The sequence below is a fragment of the Sciurus vulgaris genome (assembly GCF_902686455.1).
Source record: "Sciurus vulgaris genome assembly, chromosome: 15".
Classification (NCBI taxonomy): Eukaryota; Metazoa; Chordata; class Mammalia; order Rodentia; family Sciuridae; genus Sciurus; species Sciurus vulgaris.
Genome location: NC_136476.1, coordinates 50,822,430 through 50,841,590, shown reverse-complemented (window position 1 = coordinate 50,841,590; position 19,161 = coordinate 50,822,430). Strand labels below are relative to the sequence as shown.

The 19,161-nt window shown below is 42.6% G+C and overlaps 1 long non-coding RNA gene across 2 annotated transcripts; it reads right to left on the bottom strand.

Annotated features, from left to right (window-relative positions):
• Positions 1-689: 689 nt before the first annotated feature.
• LOC306645489 lies at positions 690-8,593 on the bottom strand. 2 transcript variants are annotated; one of them, XR_013759672.1, is made up of 4 exons: positions 7,446-8,593; positions 2,672-2,815; positions 2,180-2,244; positions 690-1,470 (listed from the first exon to the last, which is right to left on the bottom strand). It is a non-coding gene; the product is annotated as an uncharacterized lncRNA (long non-coding RNA). The 2 variants fall into 2 exon arrangements; XR_013759673.1 differs by lacking the exon at positions 7,446-8,593 and having other exon boundaries at positions 2,672-5,708.
• Between the last annotated feature and the right edge of the window lie 10,568 nt (positions 8,594-19,161).

Sequence of the window (19,161 nt, the reverse complement as noted above, 5' to 3'; positions counted from 1 at the left end):
GTTACTTGTTGCCTGAGATGATTGTCTGGCTGGTCTACCAGCCTCCAGCTTCTCCCAGCCCAGCCCTCCCTGCCTGCTACTGTCAGAATGTCTTCCTGAAAACAGTTGTGCCAGTCCCTCTCTCCCTCAGGCCTGATCCTAAATTCCCTAGTCTGGAAAAACCCTAATCCAGATATTTCCGCAACCTACTTTCTCAGCCATGCCATCCAGATTCCCCGATCACAAACTTTCCCCATGAGTCTAGCCAGCCCACTCGCCATCATTGCCTGGATTCAGCATTTTCCCTCCACGGCACCTCTCCTCGCTGTTCTTTTTGTCTCCCACTTCTGAATGTTTCAATTGTACACACCTCCCAAGGTGTAGAACAGCAAAGGGATTTTATTCTCACGTGATGCCTTTGATTGTCTGGCTGGAGAGTTATGATGAAAAGAACTGTATGGACATACTTGGGCTCAGTGAAAGGATAAAGGGATCAGTTTCCAGAATCTTTCATGAATACCAGATATGGTATGTGTGTGCTGGGGGTGTAACTCAGCAGTAGAGCACTTGCCTAGCATGTGCAAGGCCCCAGGTGCCAGCACTAGCACCACCACCACCACCAAAAAAAAAAGCAACTAATAAGTAAAAATTGTGTGTGTGTGTGGTGGTGGCAGGGTGGTGGGGAGGAGGCGGGGAATGGCAACCCTGGTGTGCATTTGCAGACCTTGTCCTAGGGCTGTTCTGATGTCACCCTATCCTCATGAAACCTTCCTTACTCCTCCAAGTGAAATTAATCTCTTCCTTTTCTGAACTTTCATGACCCCCTTTCTAGGCCTCTGCTAGAGCACAGATGGTTCCTTCTTTTGATGGGTGCACATGTTTTTTTCTGTTAGAGGGACAGATGGTGTCCTATGAGGTGTGGAACAAGGTAGGGATCCCAAAGCTGTTTACCAAATACTTGGGACCACATGAAACACCATTCTGTTGTGGGGCACAACTTAGGAGCAGATTGATCACCACTGAGAAGTCCAAATCTGAGAGTCAAAATTAGTCGGCCAGCTGACTGTCTCATACAACGCCCAAACATGGCTATTGGAAAGACAGCCGGGAGCATAGGGTTACAGGGGCTTTTATACCATAAGTAAAGCATGTTGGTACGTTAATCATAAGTGGCTATTGTTATGATTTAAAACTACAAACTAACATCATGAGATCTAAAATCATAAGCAGAGGGGAAGTGGGTCAAAGCAACCTTAGTTGGGTACAAGTTAAAGAATGGTTACTAACATCTAGACAATCGTTCTCTGACAGGGTATGTTGTCTAAGAAAAATAGAAACCAAAAAGAGAACAATTTTACATTATATAAGAATTGCCTTTATTTCTTGCGCTATGGGGGTCTTGTTAAGGAAGTCTGGTCCTAAGCCAATGTGATGGAGATTCAGGCCTACTTTTTCTTCTATTTGGTGAAGGGTCAATGAATCAAAATGTGTCTGTAAAAATAAAAAAGATTTTAATTAAAAAAAAAAGAATTGCCATTTTGTGTTGCCAAACATGCTATGCTAATCAACTGTTGATGGGTACAGAGGCGGGGTATTCCTATATGACATGCAGTCTCAGGGCAAATTGGAATCTGTTTAGTCATTGCCCATATAGCGGGGCCCATAACAATTTGACCTTCAGCAGGATGGGTGCACAACTACTTAGGTGCCTCAAGTTTCCTGTCACAAAGAGCTGGCTTTATATACAGGTCTTTGTCCAGCATAGACTCTGAGGATGGTGTTACAGTGGCCAAGTTTTCACTCCTGAATCAATTTCCTGCTTGGTTTCTGCTGTCTGGTCTGTCATTTGCTATCTTCTTTTAAGTCTATGACCACTGAGTGCTGGGAGCTCACTGAAGGGTGGTCATTCATTCCCTTACTCGTGAAACCATTTAGTGGCCAGATCTGTGCTCACTGTTAGGGACACAGGGAAGGTGCCCTAGCTTTGATCTGATCTCTGACTTGCAGAGAGTGGGAAAGAGGTTGAATAAAAAAAAAAAAAAAATGAGTAATAGAATATAAAGAGAGGTGGTGGCCCTAAGAAGAGAGCTGAGAGTACTGAAAGGGCACAGCAATAGGCTTGGGGTCGGGGGTGTAGTCAAAGGAAGTTGTTGACATACCCACACCTACCAAGTTCCCTCTTCTCTATGCTTCTCAGTACCTCATAACTGGACCCTCTGATTGCCACAGCTGCAAGCTCTGTCCTCCCCAGTTCTGAGACCTGTACTGACAGAGGCAGGAAACATTTAAATAGCTGCAGTATATCCCATCCCTCACCTGTGCCCCACCCCACACAAACCTCAAGAGCGCAGCATTAATTGCCCTATCAGACCTGGGATCTGGATACTGGACTCCCTTGAGTCTCTTCTGCTGCGGTTCATACCTGGGGCTCTGGGCCCAGGTATCCACCCAGGCTCCTGAGCTGCATGGGGAACGTGGTTTTCCTATCCTCAGGTCATGGTGGTTGCCATGGGCATCTGTGACTATCTAAAATTATTGCAGGCACTCTAGAACTATTGACCAATTCACTGCACTGCCCCTCCATCCCTTGGGTTCTCAGTCCCACCCTAGGGACATCCCTCCCCTTCCACCCACCCTCACTGGCTCCGGGTAATGATGTTTAGCTGCCAGGCTCAGCTGTAGAACTGAATACCTCTGCTGGCAGGAGACAGGCTGGCTCCAGAAAGCTGGCTGGAGGGAAATGCAGAGGATCATGTTTCTTCAGCTTGTGCCAAATATTATTCAGACGTAGCTTTTCAGACAGACACAAATTGCTCATCCAATAAACACAGAAGGGCTAATCCCAGGACATTTATCAAAGTGGGGAAAGATGAGAGAAAGGACAGTTACAAGAGGCCTTTGAGAGTTGGCCTGGTGTGGCTGGCCCACAGGGAGGTGGTGAGACCTCCACATACTCCTGGGGTTTTCTCCTTAGAGGGCCTGAAACCCAGCACCAGGGCTTTGGGATTTGCTGTCATCATGTCACACAAAGCCTGCACTGGTGTATACACTTCTCAGTGGTGAACAACAATGAATACATCTACATGAGCCAGGTTGCCTTTGTCACCAGACAGACCTCACCTCCTAGAGACAATGGTCAAGTGGGCTAGCTGGCTGCAAGGACCGTATAAGCTGCCCCCACCAAGCATACACAAAACATGCTCGTGCCTCTTCTGTCTTTCCAGAGTTCTCAGTCCCTCAGTCCCACTTCTGGCTGAGGACCTAACCTCTGGAGCCCAGAGAGAGCAAGAATTAGGTGAGGCCTCTGGAGATAGCCTGGGCCCTCCCTTTGCTCTGTGCAGAGTCCACACCTTGCTACTGACACTCTAAAGTGTACCCAGTAGAGATCCCCTCACTTCCCCAGGAGGAGGAGATAGTGACTAGATCAGTGTAAGGGCATGAAAATAACCACTGACTTTTTATTTTATTTGTTCAAATATTTAAAAAATTAAAGCCAAGAAAATGGTCAGGTACAAATGGCACATCTGAAATTCCAGCTACTAGGGAGGCTGAGGAGGAGGATTATAGATTCAAGGCTAGCCTGGACAATTTAGCCAGACCCATTCTCAAAATAAGATAAAAATAAAAAAGAATAGGGATGGGTTCAATGCCCAGTACTGGCGCACGGGGCGGGGGGGGGGGGGGGGGGCGCGGGGGAGGAAGCTAAGAGAATGAAACTCTCTTTAGAAACAAACTATAACCTCCAATGGCAATAAAGAAGGGACACTGTGGCCCTCAGGGTTGGATGGGAACAAGGTGCCTTCTGATATAGCTGGTTCTAACACAATCAGGAAGGCTGAGAGGAGTTCTCAGATAGTATTCCCACCACATCTTGGTAAATATGCCATTCTTATTCTTTTGCCATTCTTGTACTTTTCAGGTAAGGTCCTGAGAAGTTACACAGCTTGTCCAAGGCCACCCAATTATTGAATAGAGGCTTCTGAAACTATGTTTAATCAGACTGTGTTATATTGTCTATAGACTCACAGAAAGATATCAGTTTCAGTGGGAATTCTTGAGAGGGTGTGATTTAGAGTTTTGGTGTCCTTGGAATGATAACTTCAGGGTTCAATGCTCAGGCAGGTTTTCATTGAGGACCCAGGGGGCTATGTAATTAGGTTGACTAACCTCCCAGTTCTCCAGGGTCTGAGAAGGCTCCTGAGATGTAGTACTTTCAGTTTTAAAACTGGGATAGTTGTGGGCTGGGACTGGGAAAGTAGCTCAGTGGTAGAGCACTTTCCTAGAATGTGCAAGGCCTACATTCAATTCCTAGTACTGCACACATACAAAAATAATACTACAAAATAAAAGTAGTCCGAGGCAAATCTGGACAAGTTGGTCACATATCTGTAACCTAGGGGACTAGGCATGGGTAATTGCTTTTGACTTCAGGAACTACCTGAAGCACAGCCAAGCCTCACACCTCCCAATATGGGGACTTGGAGGGTGGCATGCTAATTAAGAAGATGGGCAGAACAACAACCAGTTGGAATCAGCTCTTTCCAGACATGTGGGAGGATCAGACTATAACCAACCTCTTACTGCAGTAAAGCAAGGATATTGTGGCCCTCAGCACTTGATGAGAACAAGGTGCCTTCTGGCAAGACTAGTTCCAACACAATCAGAAAGACTGAAGGGAATTGCCAGATGGGGATCGCCAGGCAAGTAATCAGTATGAATCTGGTGGCCTCAAAGGAAGCCAGAAGCAGGATATGGTCCTCTCTGCCTGCAGGATGAAGGTTTCTTTTCTGGCTTCTGAAACTTTGTTCCTTTCAGGAATGGTCTACCTACTCCTACTTTGGGGACCCACACTGACCTGCATCGCTAGGTCCTTCTTTCCTTTTTGTTCTCACGTGTATAACTGTTTCTATTTGTCTTTGATTTTGAAAATCTGAAATTCACTTGTACAAAACCTGGAAGGTTTTTAGAAGACCCTGGGTTTTGAGGTGCGTATCCATGGGCAGAAATTTATGTGGGAATAGGCCCCAGGAAGGACCAGAATGGGGGCAAGGAAACCTCAGGAATGTAGGCAGTGCCATCTCTTCCTTTCTATGGCCATTCCTCTTTGTGGTCTGTTTCATTCTCGCAGCTTTCTTTGTTTCTCTGAGCTTTGGCAGAGGGGAAATGTTTACGTCATCTAAATTCCACCACACCCAAGGGCTGACTGGCAGTCTTGTATTTCAAATCCAGACTCAGAAGAGGCCATCTCATTGCCTCACTTAAGGTCAGCTGCTCACGCCTAGCCTAGTTCAATCAGCTGTGCTTGGTAGGTGAGGTAAGGCAGTACTGAAATGGCTACCTAGTCCCTTTCCTTCAAAGGAGTAAAGTTTTAGAGAAAGGAGTCATCTTGTTCTGGCTAGACACGTTTTGTTTTGCGGGGGCGGTGGGTACGATATTGAACCCAGGGCACTTTGCCACTGAGCTACATCCCCAGTCCTTTTTATTGGTTTATTTTTAAACTTTGAGACAGGTTCTTATTAAGTTACTAAGGGTCTTGCTAAGTTCCTGAAGCTGGCCTTGAACTTGAGGTCCTCCAGCCTCAGCCTCCCAAGTCATGGATGCTCACTTTTTTTTTTTTTTTTAATATTTTTAATTGTAGATGGACACACTATTTTATTTATTTTTATGTGGTGCTGAGGATCAAACCCAATGCCTCACATGTGCTAGGCAAATGCTCTACCACTGAGATGCTCGAACCCTAGCCCCTAGATGTTTACTCTTTATATGTTTAATAGAATTGACATGTAGTTGTTCTCCCATATATATATATATATATTTTTTTTTTTTTTTTTTTTTTTTGTATGGGGGATTGAACTCAGGGTCGCTTAACCACTGAGTCACATCCCCAACCCTTTTTTGTATTTTATTTAGAGACAGGGTCTCACTGAGTTGCTTAGGGTTTTGCTGTTGCTGAGGCTGGCTTTGAACTTGAGATCCTCCTGCCTCAGCCTCCTGAGCCATTCCCATCATTTTTCTTTCCCATTTTTCTCTTTTCTTTTTCTTGGTTCTGGAGATTGAACTCAGAGCCTCTCACACACTAAGCATGTGCTTTACCACTAAGTTCCTGCTAGCTCCCTCTTTCCAGAATTCATAAAAATTATTTTTGGTCTCCCTTGGTAATTGGTATGATGTTAATCTCACCTTAGAATATTTTAAAAATTAATTTGAGTAACTGTGATAAGCCCTTCACCAAGTTCTTAAGCCAGTTCTTAAGCCCTGTGCCCCATCACTTCTACCTTATAGAGTGCCCTATCATTTTCTTCTTTGTATCATGATATAGAGCCTTGCCAAGGTGTGATCCACAGACCAGGAGTATTAGTATCATAAAGACCTTGTTTAGAATTGCAGAATTTCTGCCTCACCTTCTCAAGAAGTATCTACATTTTAACAGTTTCCCAGGCAATTCACATTAAAGTTCCCTAAGGGCTTGGAGAGGGTTCTTGTCTTATTTCTCTTAAGAGATTGAAAATTCTGAGGGCAAGAACTGTATTTAGCAAATCTCTATTATATTCCCTTTTCCCCCCTTCCTTTCCTCCTTTCCTTCATCCCTCCCCCTCTCTTTCTTTCAGCACTGGGGATTGAACCCAAGGCCTCAAGAATACTAGGCAATTGTTCTGCCACTGGGCTACATCCTCAGTCCTTTTTATTTTTAATTTTGAGACGGGGGCTTGCTAGTTGCCCAGGCTGGACTTCAATTTGTGACACTCCTGCCTCAAACTCTCAAGTAGTTGGGATTACAGGCATGTGCCACCCCACTCAGGCTAAAGTACACTTTCTGTGCATGAAGCATTTTATTTTATCTTTCCTGCAGGGGATAGAACTAATCAAACACATTTAAGAGGGGATGGTTGAAGAGGGTAAATTAATTATATAGTATCTGAGCTTTGCTATAAAATAATCCTGCAGGAGGGCTGGGGAGATAGTTCAGCTGGTAGAGTGCTTGCCTCGCAAGCACAAGGCCCTGAGTTTGATCCCCAGTACCACACACACACACAAAATAATAATAATCCTGCAGGAGGTGAAAGAAGTTGGAGCATAGATAAGGCAAACTTGGCATATGTTGGTATTGTAAAAAGTGGGATGGTAAATAGGGAATTATACTATTCTGTTTCATGTTTTTCTAATTTTCCATAATAAAAATTAGGAGAAAGAAAAAACGGTTGAAGACTTTGTAAGAGATCATCTAACTGCTCAAAATAAATTTGTTTCCTAGCCCAATGAAGTAAATCCAAGGCACTAAGAGAAATTCCAAATGAAATTGCTTAGTCCCTGTCAAAGAATTTTGGATGTATGCAATAGGGAGAAGTTCAAAACATTGGTCATGTGCAAGTTATTTTCTAAATTTACAAAAGGAGGAAATGATAATTAGTTTCTTTCTATTACTTTAAATCAACTTAAAGGGGGAGAAAAAAGGAGGAGGAACTTACCAGTACATACAATTAGTAAAGTCCAGTGGGAGTCAGATATGGCATACCAGGGCACATTCCTCTTGCCTCCTTGTTGTCTTAATTCTCAGGCGGGTTCTTTCCACATGATGACTGTCCTGGGTTGAATCCTGTACCTCCAAAATTCATGTCTATGCAAAACCTCAGATTTGACCTTATTTGGAAATAAGGTCTTTGCAGATGCAATTAGTTAAGTCAAAATGAGATTATACTGGAATTGGGTAGATCCTCAATACAATGATTGGTGTATTTTTAGAAAAGGAGAGAACACACTTACAGAAGAGAATCATACACAGAGAGATCATGTGAAGACTGAGTTAGAAATTTGTTTGGTGCAGTTACAAATCCAGGAAGGCCCAAGGATTGCTGAGTCACCAGAGCCAGAAGAGGCAAGGAAAGATTCTTCCTTATAGCTTTCAGAAGGAGTGTGACCCTGCTAGTAACTTGAATCAAGACTTTTTGCCTACAGAACTGTGAAAGAATAAATTTCTGTTGTTTTAAGCCACGAAGTCTATGACAATTTGTTACAGGAGTCCTAGAAACCTAATATAATACTCACTCCAGGTTGACAACTGCAGAGGAAAGGAAGAGCCTTTTTCTCAAGACTTGTTACAGAAGTTCTAGGGGAAGCATTGAACGTTGTTCATAAGCCCTCCTTAGGCCATGTGTTTATCCCTGAATCAGTATGGCCAGAGGTAATACAGTGTTTTGAGTGTCTATATACAAGTTACAGGGTCTGTTGAAAAGTCCATGGTCAGCCTAACCCAATCACATGGAGAAGAGTAGGAGTCTCCTACCAGGAGTAATGAGTACAAGGCAGACATAATCAACACCTGTCCCTTACAAGGAGGAAGTTATTCAGGCTTTGGCCACTATAGCAAGTACCCCAGATAATCAAATGATAAAGAGAAAGCGTTCATTTTCAACACAGTTTTGGAGGTTTCAGTTCATGATCAATTGACCCCCTTTCTTTGGGTCTGTGGCAAGGCAGCAATCATGGAGGAAGCACGTGGCAGAGCAGTTTAAACCACTTACCTTGTGACCAGGAGCTATCAAAAGAAGAGGCCAGGATCCTGTAATCCCCTTGGAGGGCTTGTTCCCAATGACTTTAAGACCTCCCAGCAGACTCCACCTCCCACAAGCACCAAGCTAGGGGCCAAGCTTTTATCACATGGGCCTTTGCAGGGACATTCAAGATCCAAACTATGGTAGGGAAACAAAGTTGATTCTGCAAACTATACACTCTTTTTCAAGAATAGGATTTTTAAAATGTTATTTTGTTTCATTTTTGTTTTTTGGTAGCTTGAACCCTGAGCTTTACCACTGAGCTATATTTCCAGTTCTTTTTTATTTTTAAGATTTTTAATTTGGAACAGGTTCTCATTATGTTGTTGAGGCTGGCCTTGAACTTGAAATCCTCCTACCTCAGCCTCACAAATCACTGGGATTACAGGTGTGCATCACTGTGCCTGGCTGCAGAATAGGTTTTGAAAAGATACAAAGGAAATGAGGATTTCTCAGAACAAGACATGGCAAGTATAATCAGATTTCCTTTCTTGGCAGGTCCCTGAACTGACAGATCACAGAGCTTCATTTGATAGTCTGTTGGCAAATTGGGTCTTCTGCAAGGTCTTTAATAATCACTCTTGTGGATAAAATGGAAAATATGGATTGGATAATATTACAATTAAGAGGAAAAGCAACTCACTAAATGACTAGAATAAACATTTGTCATTATATTTGTCCACCCAGCAAGCAACACCTGTCTTATTTTGGAAGAATTTTCCAGTGTATACAGTACTGGAGGATTGAAATGCCTTGCTCCTACCATGGATGCAGAACAGGATTTTCTTTCCTGCCTGCCAGTTAGAGCTCAAACTGTGAATTTGGCTCAGCCACACCCATTGAGGACTTTGAATTCTTACAGGGTGATGCTAAAGGCAGAGGTAGTGTAGAATTTATTCACGGCAGTAATAGTAATAGCATGAACAGTACTGAAGGGGTAGTGCTGATCAACCATTGGCAGTGGTAGTCATGACAGACTAATGTTGTAACTAGCCACGTTTTGCAGTCAAAAACTCTGACTGGACTAGGCATGGTGGTGCAGGCCTATAATCCCATCTACTTGGAAGACTGAGGCAGGAGAATCTCAAGTTCAAAGCCAACCTCAGCAACTTAGTGAGGCCCTAAGCAACTTAGCAAGACCCTATCTCAAAATTAAAAAAAAAAATTAAAAAAAATTAAAAGGGGGCTGGGAAGATAGCTCAGTTGGTAGAGTGCTTGCCTTGTATGCACAAGGCCCTGGGTTTGATCCCCAGCACCACAAAACAAACAAATAAATAAATAATTAAACGGACCATGTATGTGGTTCAGTGGTGAAAGACTCCTGGCTAAATCACCAGTATCAAAAAAAAAAAAAAAAAGTGAATATAAGATGGGATGTAGCTCATGGTAAAGCACTTTCTCATTATGCATAAGACCCTGATATCCAGCACTTTAAAAAAAAGCAAATGTTGTTTTAAAAGGCACTGAAGAAAGTATGCTATTTGGAGCAAGGGAGCAAGGGAGATGATGGTCCTGTTCCATTCTGTTGCTCATATCCCAGCTGCAATGCTGCATTCAGTCCTACATACTATTGAATGCCCAGGTAGTCAAAGACTGATCAAAGAATGATCAGGACAGAGAAGGACTCAACTATGAAGCATGAAGCATAAAGAACAGTAGAAATGATAGGTATTACCACCTTAGAGAGAAATTGTTTTCAAATGGGGAGAAGGCACATGGCCAATCTCTTTAAATAACTGAAAGACCATCTAGAAGATAATTCAGTTCCTTCTCTGTCTCCAAGGAATAGACCTTGTATCATCAGTAAATGCTATAAGGATGAGTTTCAACTTAATATAAGAATGTTTGATAGCTAGATCAGTGATATTGACAATGGAGTTACCTTATGATATAGTGAGTTCCCTGTCACTGGAGGTATGCACACAAAGCTGGATGAACTCTGAGAGTATGTTATACATGGAAATTTGTCACTGGATAAAGGTAGAGTTGGTGTCCTTTTGTATTCCCTGTAATCCTGAAATCTGAACAAGCCTTGAGGGTAGGTTGGGAAGAGCAGGAAATGAGAGGTGGAAAGAAGAGACCAGCAGTTTTGCAAATTGTGAGCAGAATTGCCAGTACTATATCCAGGAAAAAAAACTTTTTTTTTTTTTTTTTTTTTTAAAGGGAGAATTGTACTATCCCCAATTCTTGACTACTCCCTATACCCAATTCCTTTGCCAAGTAACTAAAGATCCTCCCACTAGAGGCAGAATATGGTTACCTGACCCACTCATCTTGGATTGGCCATACAACTTGTTTAGACTGAAAGAATGTTGGTTGAAGTGACTGTTTCAACCAGCAACCTTATTATGGAGCTTCAGATGTTTTTCTTCTCCCATTTGTGCTTCTGCCAATACCATGTGAAAAACATGTCCTTGACTGACATTACAGAAGAGTAGACACATGGAGTCGATTCATCTACCCAGCTTACTGATTTATAGCTTTAAGCAAAGCAGTTCCAGCCAACCTGTGGGCATGTGAAAATGAATGCTTTAGTTGTATGATACTTAGATTTGATGGTTATTTGCTAAGTAGTATCATTATGCCAATAATTAAGATGGCTAGAACATTCCAATAGTCTTTCTGATAACAGCATTGAAGGCCATTCCAGGCTTCCATATCTTTCTTGTATTTGAGAAAGCAGTACTGAAGGCAAATACTCAACCCCAACAGACTGTGAGTATATATTCTGTCCTGGATATAAATGTTGCAGGGAATAAATGGCCAAGGCCACTGAGTGGAGTGTGGACTCAGTGTGTGGGGGTTGAGGAGTAGAATAAAAAGAGAAAGTAGACCCACTTCAGGTCATGGGAAAAAGTACAGTTGGGCACTGAGAACAAAGTGTGGAAGGGGATAGCATTTTGACAGGCAGTTTATATGTGTTGGGATACATATAAACTGCAAATTCTTTACCACATTTCTTATCAATATGTAGAATCTATTTCCTCTCTCCTTAAATCTGGACTGGTCCTGTGACTTATGCTGGCTAACAGAATGTGGCAGATGTATCACTGCATAATTTCTAAGACTTGGCCTTAAGAGATCTTTCCCTTCCCTCTGTGCATGTAGAATGCCCCTTCTTAGAACCTAGCTACCAGTCTGTGAGGGGGCCCAAGCTGCCACATGGGGGACCACTTGGGGGAGAACCAAGACACCTAGCTAACAGTTCCAAATGAGCTTCCCACTGGCAACCAGCACCAATTTCTAATCAGGTGAATGAGGTCATTTGTACCTTCCAGACATCCTATCATTCTAGTTAACACTATATGAAGCAGAAAATCACCTGGTTAATGCACAGAATTAAAAGAAACACCAAAATATTATTGTTTTCAGAAATTCACTTTTGAGTAGTCATTTTAGTTTTTTTTTCCTCTTTCCTTTTTTTTTTTTTTTGTGCTGGGGATCGAACCCAGGGGCTTAGCACATGAAAGGCAAGCACTCTACCAACTGAGCTATATCCCCAGCCCCCTTCTCTCCTTTTTTATAGCAATAAAACCAGGGGCTGGAAAACTTTTTCTCTAAGAGATCAGATAAGGCTGGGGGTGTAGCTCAGTGGTACAGCATTTGTCTGGAATGTGCAAGGCTCTGGGTTTAGTTCTCAGTACTGCAGCAACAACAACAACAAAAATCAGTAAATATTTCAGGCTTTGTGGGTTTATGGTCTCTGTTATGGTCTCTTAACTTTGCCATTGTAGCACAAAAGCACACATTTACAATATACAAACAAAAGAACACAGCTGAGTTCTACTAAATTTTCATTTATAAAAATAGGTGGTGGGCCCGATTTGGACAATGGGACTTAGTTTGCCAACTCCTTCAATAGATAATTGATAAGAAATTGTACCTGAAATTGGCATACTTCCATAACAAAAAACTAAAATGTACAGTATTGACTTAGAACCCTGTATCAAAATAAAAAATAAAATGGGTTAGGGATGTGGCTCAGTGGTTAAGTGCCCCTGGGTTCAATCCCTGATACTGAAGAGAAAAAAAAAAAAAAAAAAGAAAAAGAAAAAAAGAAGCTTTCAAAGTCCTGAAGGGCAGTGAGGAAGATGCATGCCCAGTGAGGAAATTGTTACTGGAGATTATTGGAGACCTAGATTACATATTGCTGACAGGCAGTAACATAGATGACAAGACATTTATGATACATTTTCTAATGTAGCAACTGAATTTGTGTCCTTGGTATGGAGATTCCCAGGCAAAATATACAAAATTATAACACACTCTTTTTAGCTGCCTTTGAAAAAGTACAGGAAGAAAGAACTACTGTTTGAAGAAAAATTTAGAGGGACTACAGAGGGATCAGGACAATTTCTATAACCAGCAAAAAAAAAAAAAAAAAAAAAAATGCTCAAAGTAAATTAAAACCTAGAGGAAAAATGAATTCTAGGGCACTCCCAGTAGACCTGGCTCCTGAGTCCAGGATGTGGCTATAAAACCCTTTGTTAAGATCTCAGAAAGATTTTAAACAGTGACTCCTAAACCTCTCATCTAGACAAAGTACTGCTAAGAATATTAAGGGTTTGTCTCACAGTACCCTGACTCACAGCCTAAAGGAGGGAAGGGCCTCTCCTGAGAATTGGGGTTATGTCTTTTATCTAGTGGAGTGAAATTAAAAAAGAAATCATGGAAAACCACAGCTTTTCTCCCAAGAAATAAACAAAGAGAGTTTTAAATGAAAAGGGGACATTGAGCACCCATTGAATCATCTTGAAAAAGTTACTGGCTACAAACAAGGGCTGTTTCTTATGGCAAAGGAAGAATAACTCAAAAGATGGAGCCAAGAGCTCAGAGGCAAGAGATAAGAGCCGTTTGGAATCACATTCCCTGACCTGAGAGCTGGAGCCCAGGGAATTGTCCACAAGTACATGATCGGCTTTCAGATTTACTAATGCCTATCATGTACCTCTTATTAACCACCTTTCTAAATGGGGTATCTTTTGTGGTGTCTCTTGTAGTTTACCCCTCTTTTTCCCATTATATGTTGGATGTATGGGAGAAGATAACTCACAGAAATTGTAAGTTTAGTACAAATAATTTTCAAACTATCCAAGAATAAGTTTGACATGATGCATATTACCCCCAAATCTTTTAGTGCATATTTCTAATATAGCCACAATTTAACCATCAAAATTAGGAAATTAACATTGCTAGGTTACTATCATCCTATCTGTCATCCCTGCTCAAATTTCATTGGTTGTCCCAATTATATTCTACACAGCAAAGGATCCACTTTAGAATCACATTTAATTGTAATTTCTCCTTATTTTCCTTCAGTTGTAATGGGAACAGTTCCCCAGCTTTTCCTGATGTATCATGATATTGACATTTTGAAAGATTTCGAGATGGTTATTTAATAAAATGTCTAACAATTTGGCACCGGCAGATTTCTCTAATGTTTCCCATCACAATTATTATTTCATGGAGTGGTACTTTGAAATTATAAAAATGTTCCTTTACTCATCAAACTTTCATTTATTTTACTATTGACTCACAATTTCCTATTTTGTTCATAAACTATTCCTATCTACATTATTTCTGTGCTCAAATTGTTCCACAGTTGGCCAATGGGAGTCTCTTCCAACTGACTTTTGTTCCCTTTTGACATATTCTCATTATTCTTTGGGCTCTTTACTTTCTGGCACAAGATTTTCCAGGTTCACTTTGTACTATCCCTGATTCATCCCTGGATTCAGCCTTTTCTCTAAGGTATACCTAGGTCTTTTTATTGGAGAATGGTATTTAGAAATCAAGATTTGGATGCTAAATGTTTTCATTACATTGGGTATTTTCTATTTACACATGCACACACACATATACGCACTTACACAAGGGGGTGGGAAGAAAGAGAAAGATGGAGATATTCTCTTATATCTGTATTACTTTCATAATCTATCTCTAAAATGAAAACCATGAACTCACAACAATTTTTCAAATTCAAGTAAAATACCAAAGGATTCATTTTAGTTTTCTCCCTGGCTATATTTATAACTCCCTTCTCTGACAGTCAAAGATGTGGATAATTGTCCTTAACCACATATACATAGTTCCCTTTTAATTGGTCTCCCTGTAGTTAACAATCTCCTTGCCCTGCTTGGGCTCCAACTTCCATCCTGGACTGCTCTATCTCACAGAAGTCCTCCAACCATGCTCAGATCCTTGAGATACTCCCTGGATGCCCTTTTACTCTGCTTGGGCATTAACACCTGTGCTGAGCTGCTCTCCTTCCCTATTCCTCCTCCTGGGTGGGCTTTAAAATACTGTCCATGTGGTTTTGATTCCTACCTTGTTCAATGCTACCTTGTGACTTTTACACTGTATGGTCCAGGAAGAGAGAGAGAACATCAACAACAATTTTTTTTTTTTTTTTTTTTTTTAATGATTCATAGGTTCCTGAATCCTAGGAACCATACCTGGAGCTGATTTAGATGATGAAATTCTGCACCTGAATTCTTAATGGGATGCACCATTGGGGGATCTTTGGAGAATAGTAATATATTTTATGAGTGGAAGATTCTAAATATTTGTGGCTACTGGCCAAACCATGATGGATTAAAGGTGTTTACCAATTCATTGCCTCTCCTCCCAACAAAAGGTAGAGTCTATTTTTACTTCCCTTGAATCTAGATTGCCTATAACTTGTATTTAGGTACATATTCATTAATTCATTTTTTGAGATACTGGGGATTGAACCCAGGGCCTTGTGGATGGTAGGTATTGTAATTTGATTTAATCAGAAGAATGCCCACAGAAGTGATGCTTAAGACAAGGCCTTAAAAGATCTGCATCTTCTTGTCTTGTTCTTGAAATGCTCCTTTTTGGAATATACTCTATAACACCCAAGCAGATCCATTGAAAGAGTATGAAAGAGCATCTTTAGGAAGAGGTCAATGTGGAGAATGAGGCCCCATGACTCACAACCTGTTCTGAGCGCCCAGCCAGCACTGATTACCAGCCATGTGAGTGAGACTACTTAGAAACTTCCAATTGTGAACTGATGTTCCAGTTAACACTATGGCAGGCAGAACTGCCCAATTAACAGCTTAACTGTGAGAGGTTGTTTTGAGACATTTAGTTTTGGGATCATGTGTTATGCTGCAATAGATCTTGAAATAAATGTCTCCCATGTGCCAGGTACTGTCCCATGCCCTTCTGACCTATGAGGGTGAAACACAAATGTAAACTGACAGGTGTATGAGGGCGCTGTGAGAGGGCAGAGCAAAGGCCATAAGAAGCTGAAAGCAAGCTGCAGGGGAAGCAAGGAACTGGTGATTCTGGGCTGATGAGCACTGGATGAGCCAATGACCAGACCTAGACCCCAATTTTTGGCAAGGCAATCCTGCAACTTCTCCAGGTGACTCACTTGATAGGGTTAATTTTTTACTTGACACAAGTTGAAAGTGGAAAGAGCTGGGGACAGTTGGGAAAAAGGTTGCTTGAGTCTGTTTCTTTGTTCTCTAATACCAGTTCCTATTGAGAAGCTGGACAATGCAGTCTTGAAGATTTCTGGACTTTTCTGAAGTAAGAAATTTACTGATTCCAAGTACCTTTGTGGTTTTTTTTTTTTTTTTTTTTCTTCTCATTTGAGCGGCTGGGGATTCGACCCGCGGTCCTTCCGCATGCTAGGCAAACGCTCTCCAAAAGGAGCCATTTCTTCAGCTCCTCCAAGTACCTTTGGATCAAACATTGGTGAGGCTAGTGCTTAGGTCTCAGTGGATTCTCCATCTTCTTGAGGGATGGACAATTAGCAAGTGCTCCTTTTCCTTGATTCCTGGCCATATAGGGTCATGCAACAGGTCTATGATCCTAATTCTCCTGTAATGCTGTCTTCTGGCATTGTCTGTACCTGTTTTTTCTCTTTCCTCATGTTTCAGAGGACTGATGGCCTCATTCTCACTCATTGGCCAGGAAGAATTTTCTCTAGGTGTAGGCTGCTGTGGTTAGTTTCACCCTTACTAATTTCTTAGAAAACAACTCTTGAATTTGTGTCCTAAAATAATTTAGCAATAAATTTTCCCTTTCTCCCATCCTATATCAAATGATCATGAGGCTGAGGGTATAGCTTAGTGCTAGTACAGTATACTTCTGTAGCATGTGCAAGTGAGGCCCTGGGTTCTATTTCCAGCACTGCCAAAACAAAAACAAAAACAAACAAAACACCAAAACAAAAATCACCACCAACCACAAAAAAGCTGAACAACAACAACAAAACCCACAAGTATTCATTTGCCAAGTCTCTTAACTGATATTTATTTATTAAGTACCAACTATGTGCCAGGTTTAGTTCTACTTTCTCTCTAGTGAGCAAGGGAGAGAGTTCCTGACCATATGAAGCTGATCTTCTAAAGAAGGTGACAACAGAAAATAAACACATAATGTAAGGTATTGGTACCTGCCTTTAAAAAAAAAAAAACAAAAAAAACCAAAAGCTGGTAAGCAGATTTGGGCATGAGGCTATCCTATATAGGAGAGTTTAAGAAGGTCATTCTTATAAGGTGGCATTTGAGGAACTCAAATGAAATGTGGCAGTGTTTCTGGCTAAGTGAATAGCAAGTACAAAGTCCTGAAGAAGGAAGAAAGAAGAACTGGGGAGAGGTATGGAAGTGGGTGGAAGAATTAACAAGGAACTAGAGAACTCAGGTTCTGAGAAGGTGGTAGCTTGGACCACAATGATTGTGGCAGAGTTAACAAATTCTTCTCCCCACCCCACCTGGGATTTAACCCAGAGGCACTTAACAACTGAGCCACATCCCAGCCTTTTTTATTTTTTATTTTGAGACAGGGTCTTGCTAAGTTGCTGAGGCTGATTTTGAACTTACGATCTTCCTGCCTCAGCCTCCCAGGTCACTGGGATTACAGGTGTGGGCCACACGGCCCAGCTGATTTCTGCTATTTTCAAGGTAACACTAACAAGACTTACCTAGGAACTGGAAATGACATTTGGGAATAACAGGCACATCAAGGACATCTTTCAGTTTTTGTTCTTGGGAAACTGGATGAACAATGGTGCCACTCCTGAGGAAGGTGAGTATGGGAGTGGAATATAGCCATTAGGTTGTTAGGGCAGGATGTGTTGAATTTGAGACACTGATACATGACTGGAGGTCAGGGAAGAGATATGAGAGAGAGACAGAAATTTTGCATAAAGATATTCTAAATCACCTCTAGGAGTGAGAGAGTAAGACAGAAAAGAGAATCACGGACTATATGGCCTGGGGCTTTCCTCAACAACTGGGAAAGAAGTCCAAAAGAAGACTGAGGAGTGGCCAATGGAATGCAGAGGATGTGGGGGATCTGGTTTCCATCACTAACCAAGTGTTCACTCCCTGGCCTCGTTTTTCTCATCTACTTAGTGGAAACAGTAACAATACCTATTGCATGGCATATGTAAATTCTCAAAATACAGTAGCCAGTGTTAACATTTCTTACCTCGGAGTTAGCTGCGAGAGCCCCTCAGCTTCCCTCCCTCAGCATCCACATAAATGACAGCACCTACATGAGTCTTTTTCTGGGATGAGGTCACTCAAGCACCAGGTAGTACAAATCTAGGTACAGGGGTTTCAGTGCTAAAGTCACCCACACAGCCTCCAGTCTTTACTTGCAAATCAACAAGGGGTAAATGTGTGTGTAAGGGTTTTGGAGCCAGAGTTCTGCCGCTCATCAAGTGTAAGATCTTAACTTCCCTGGGCCCTGAACTCTTTATCTGTAAACTGGGAACAATTCCTACTGCATAGAATTGTGTTCCAGCCCAGTGTAGACTGTAAAAACGGGTGCTCTGCACGCCAGTGTGGGAATTACTGACTGAAGCTTCTTGCCACTCTCCCACTCAAAGCATGTGTCCTCGTGACGTGGTATGCACTCAGAACTGAGCTGGGCTAGCCTCGGAGATGCTCTGCACGAACGACAGTGAGGTGAGAGAAATGCCAACTTGTCCATTATCTTCACTTCAGGGCTCTGTGTAAACTGCCTTTTACAGAACCCCCACATAGGCATCGGGACCCAGTTACGCTAAGATAGCGGGTTTCGAACGTTACAGAGAATCCCTCCGCGCTGTCCCACTCCTCGCGGGGCGTAGAAGCTGGTTCCCCAGGCAACATTTCTTGGCCCCTGTTCCTCACCCCTCAGGCCTACCGAGGATCACCGGCTGGAAGGCCGCCGGGGCCCCCAACCCCTGCAAACATATTGCTTGCTTTCCTCTCGCCCTCTTCATGAACTGCAGTCCTAAGCCCGCACCCTAGTTCTTGGGTACCCCAGGAAGTGGCGGGGCCTTTCCAAGACCGCTTGTCTGGCGGTGGCGGGGAGGAGGTGCGGTTTGATAGCGACCTAAGCCCCACTGCCAAAGCTCAGTAAGAGGTGTGCGGCAGGACGTAGAAGCCGGGAGTCTACCCTGGGGCTTCTGGGCGGGCGGGCAGAAAGCTGCGCGCCGCGCCCCCTTGGAGCCGCCCCGCCTCCAATACACAGCTCCTCCCCGACGGCCCCGCCTCCGATCCAGCAACCCAGAGACCCCGCCCTCTCCCTCTAGTCCCGAAAACCCCGCTCACGGCCCCGCCTCCACCGGCGGCCCCGCCCCACCCCCGCCCGCGCCTCCGGC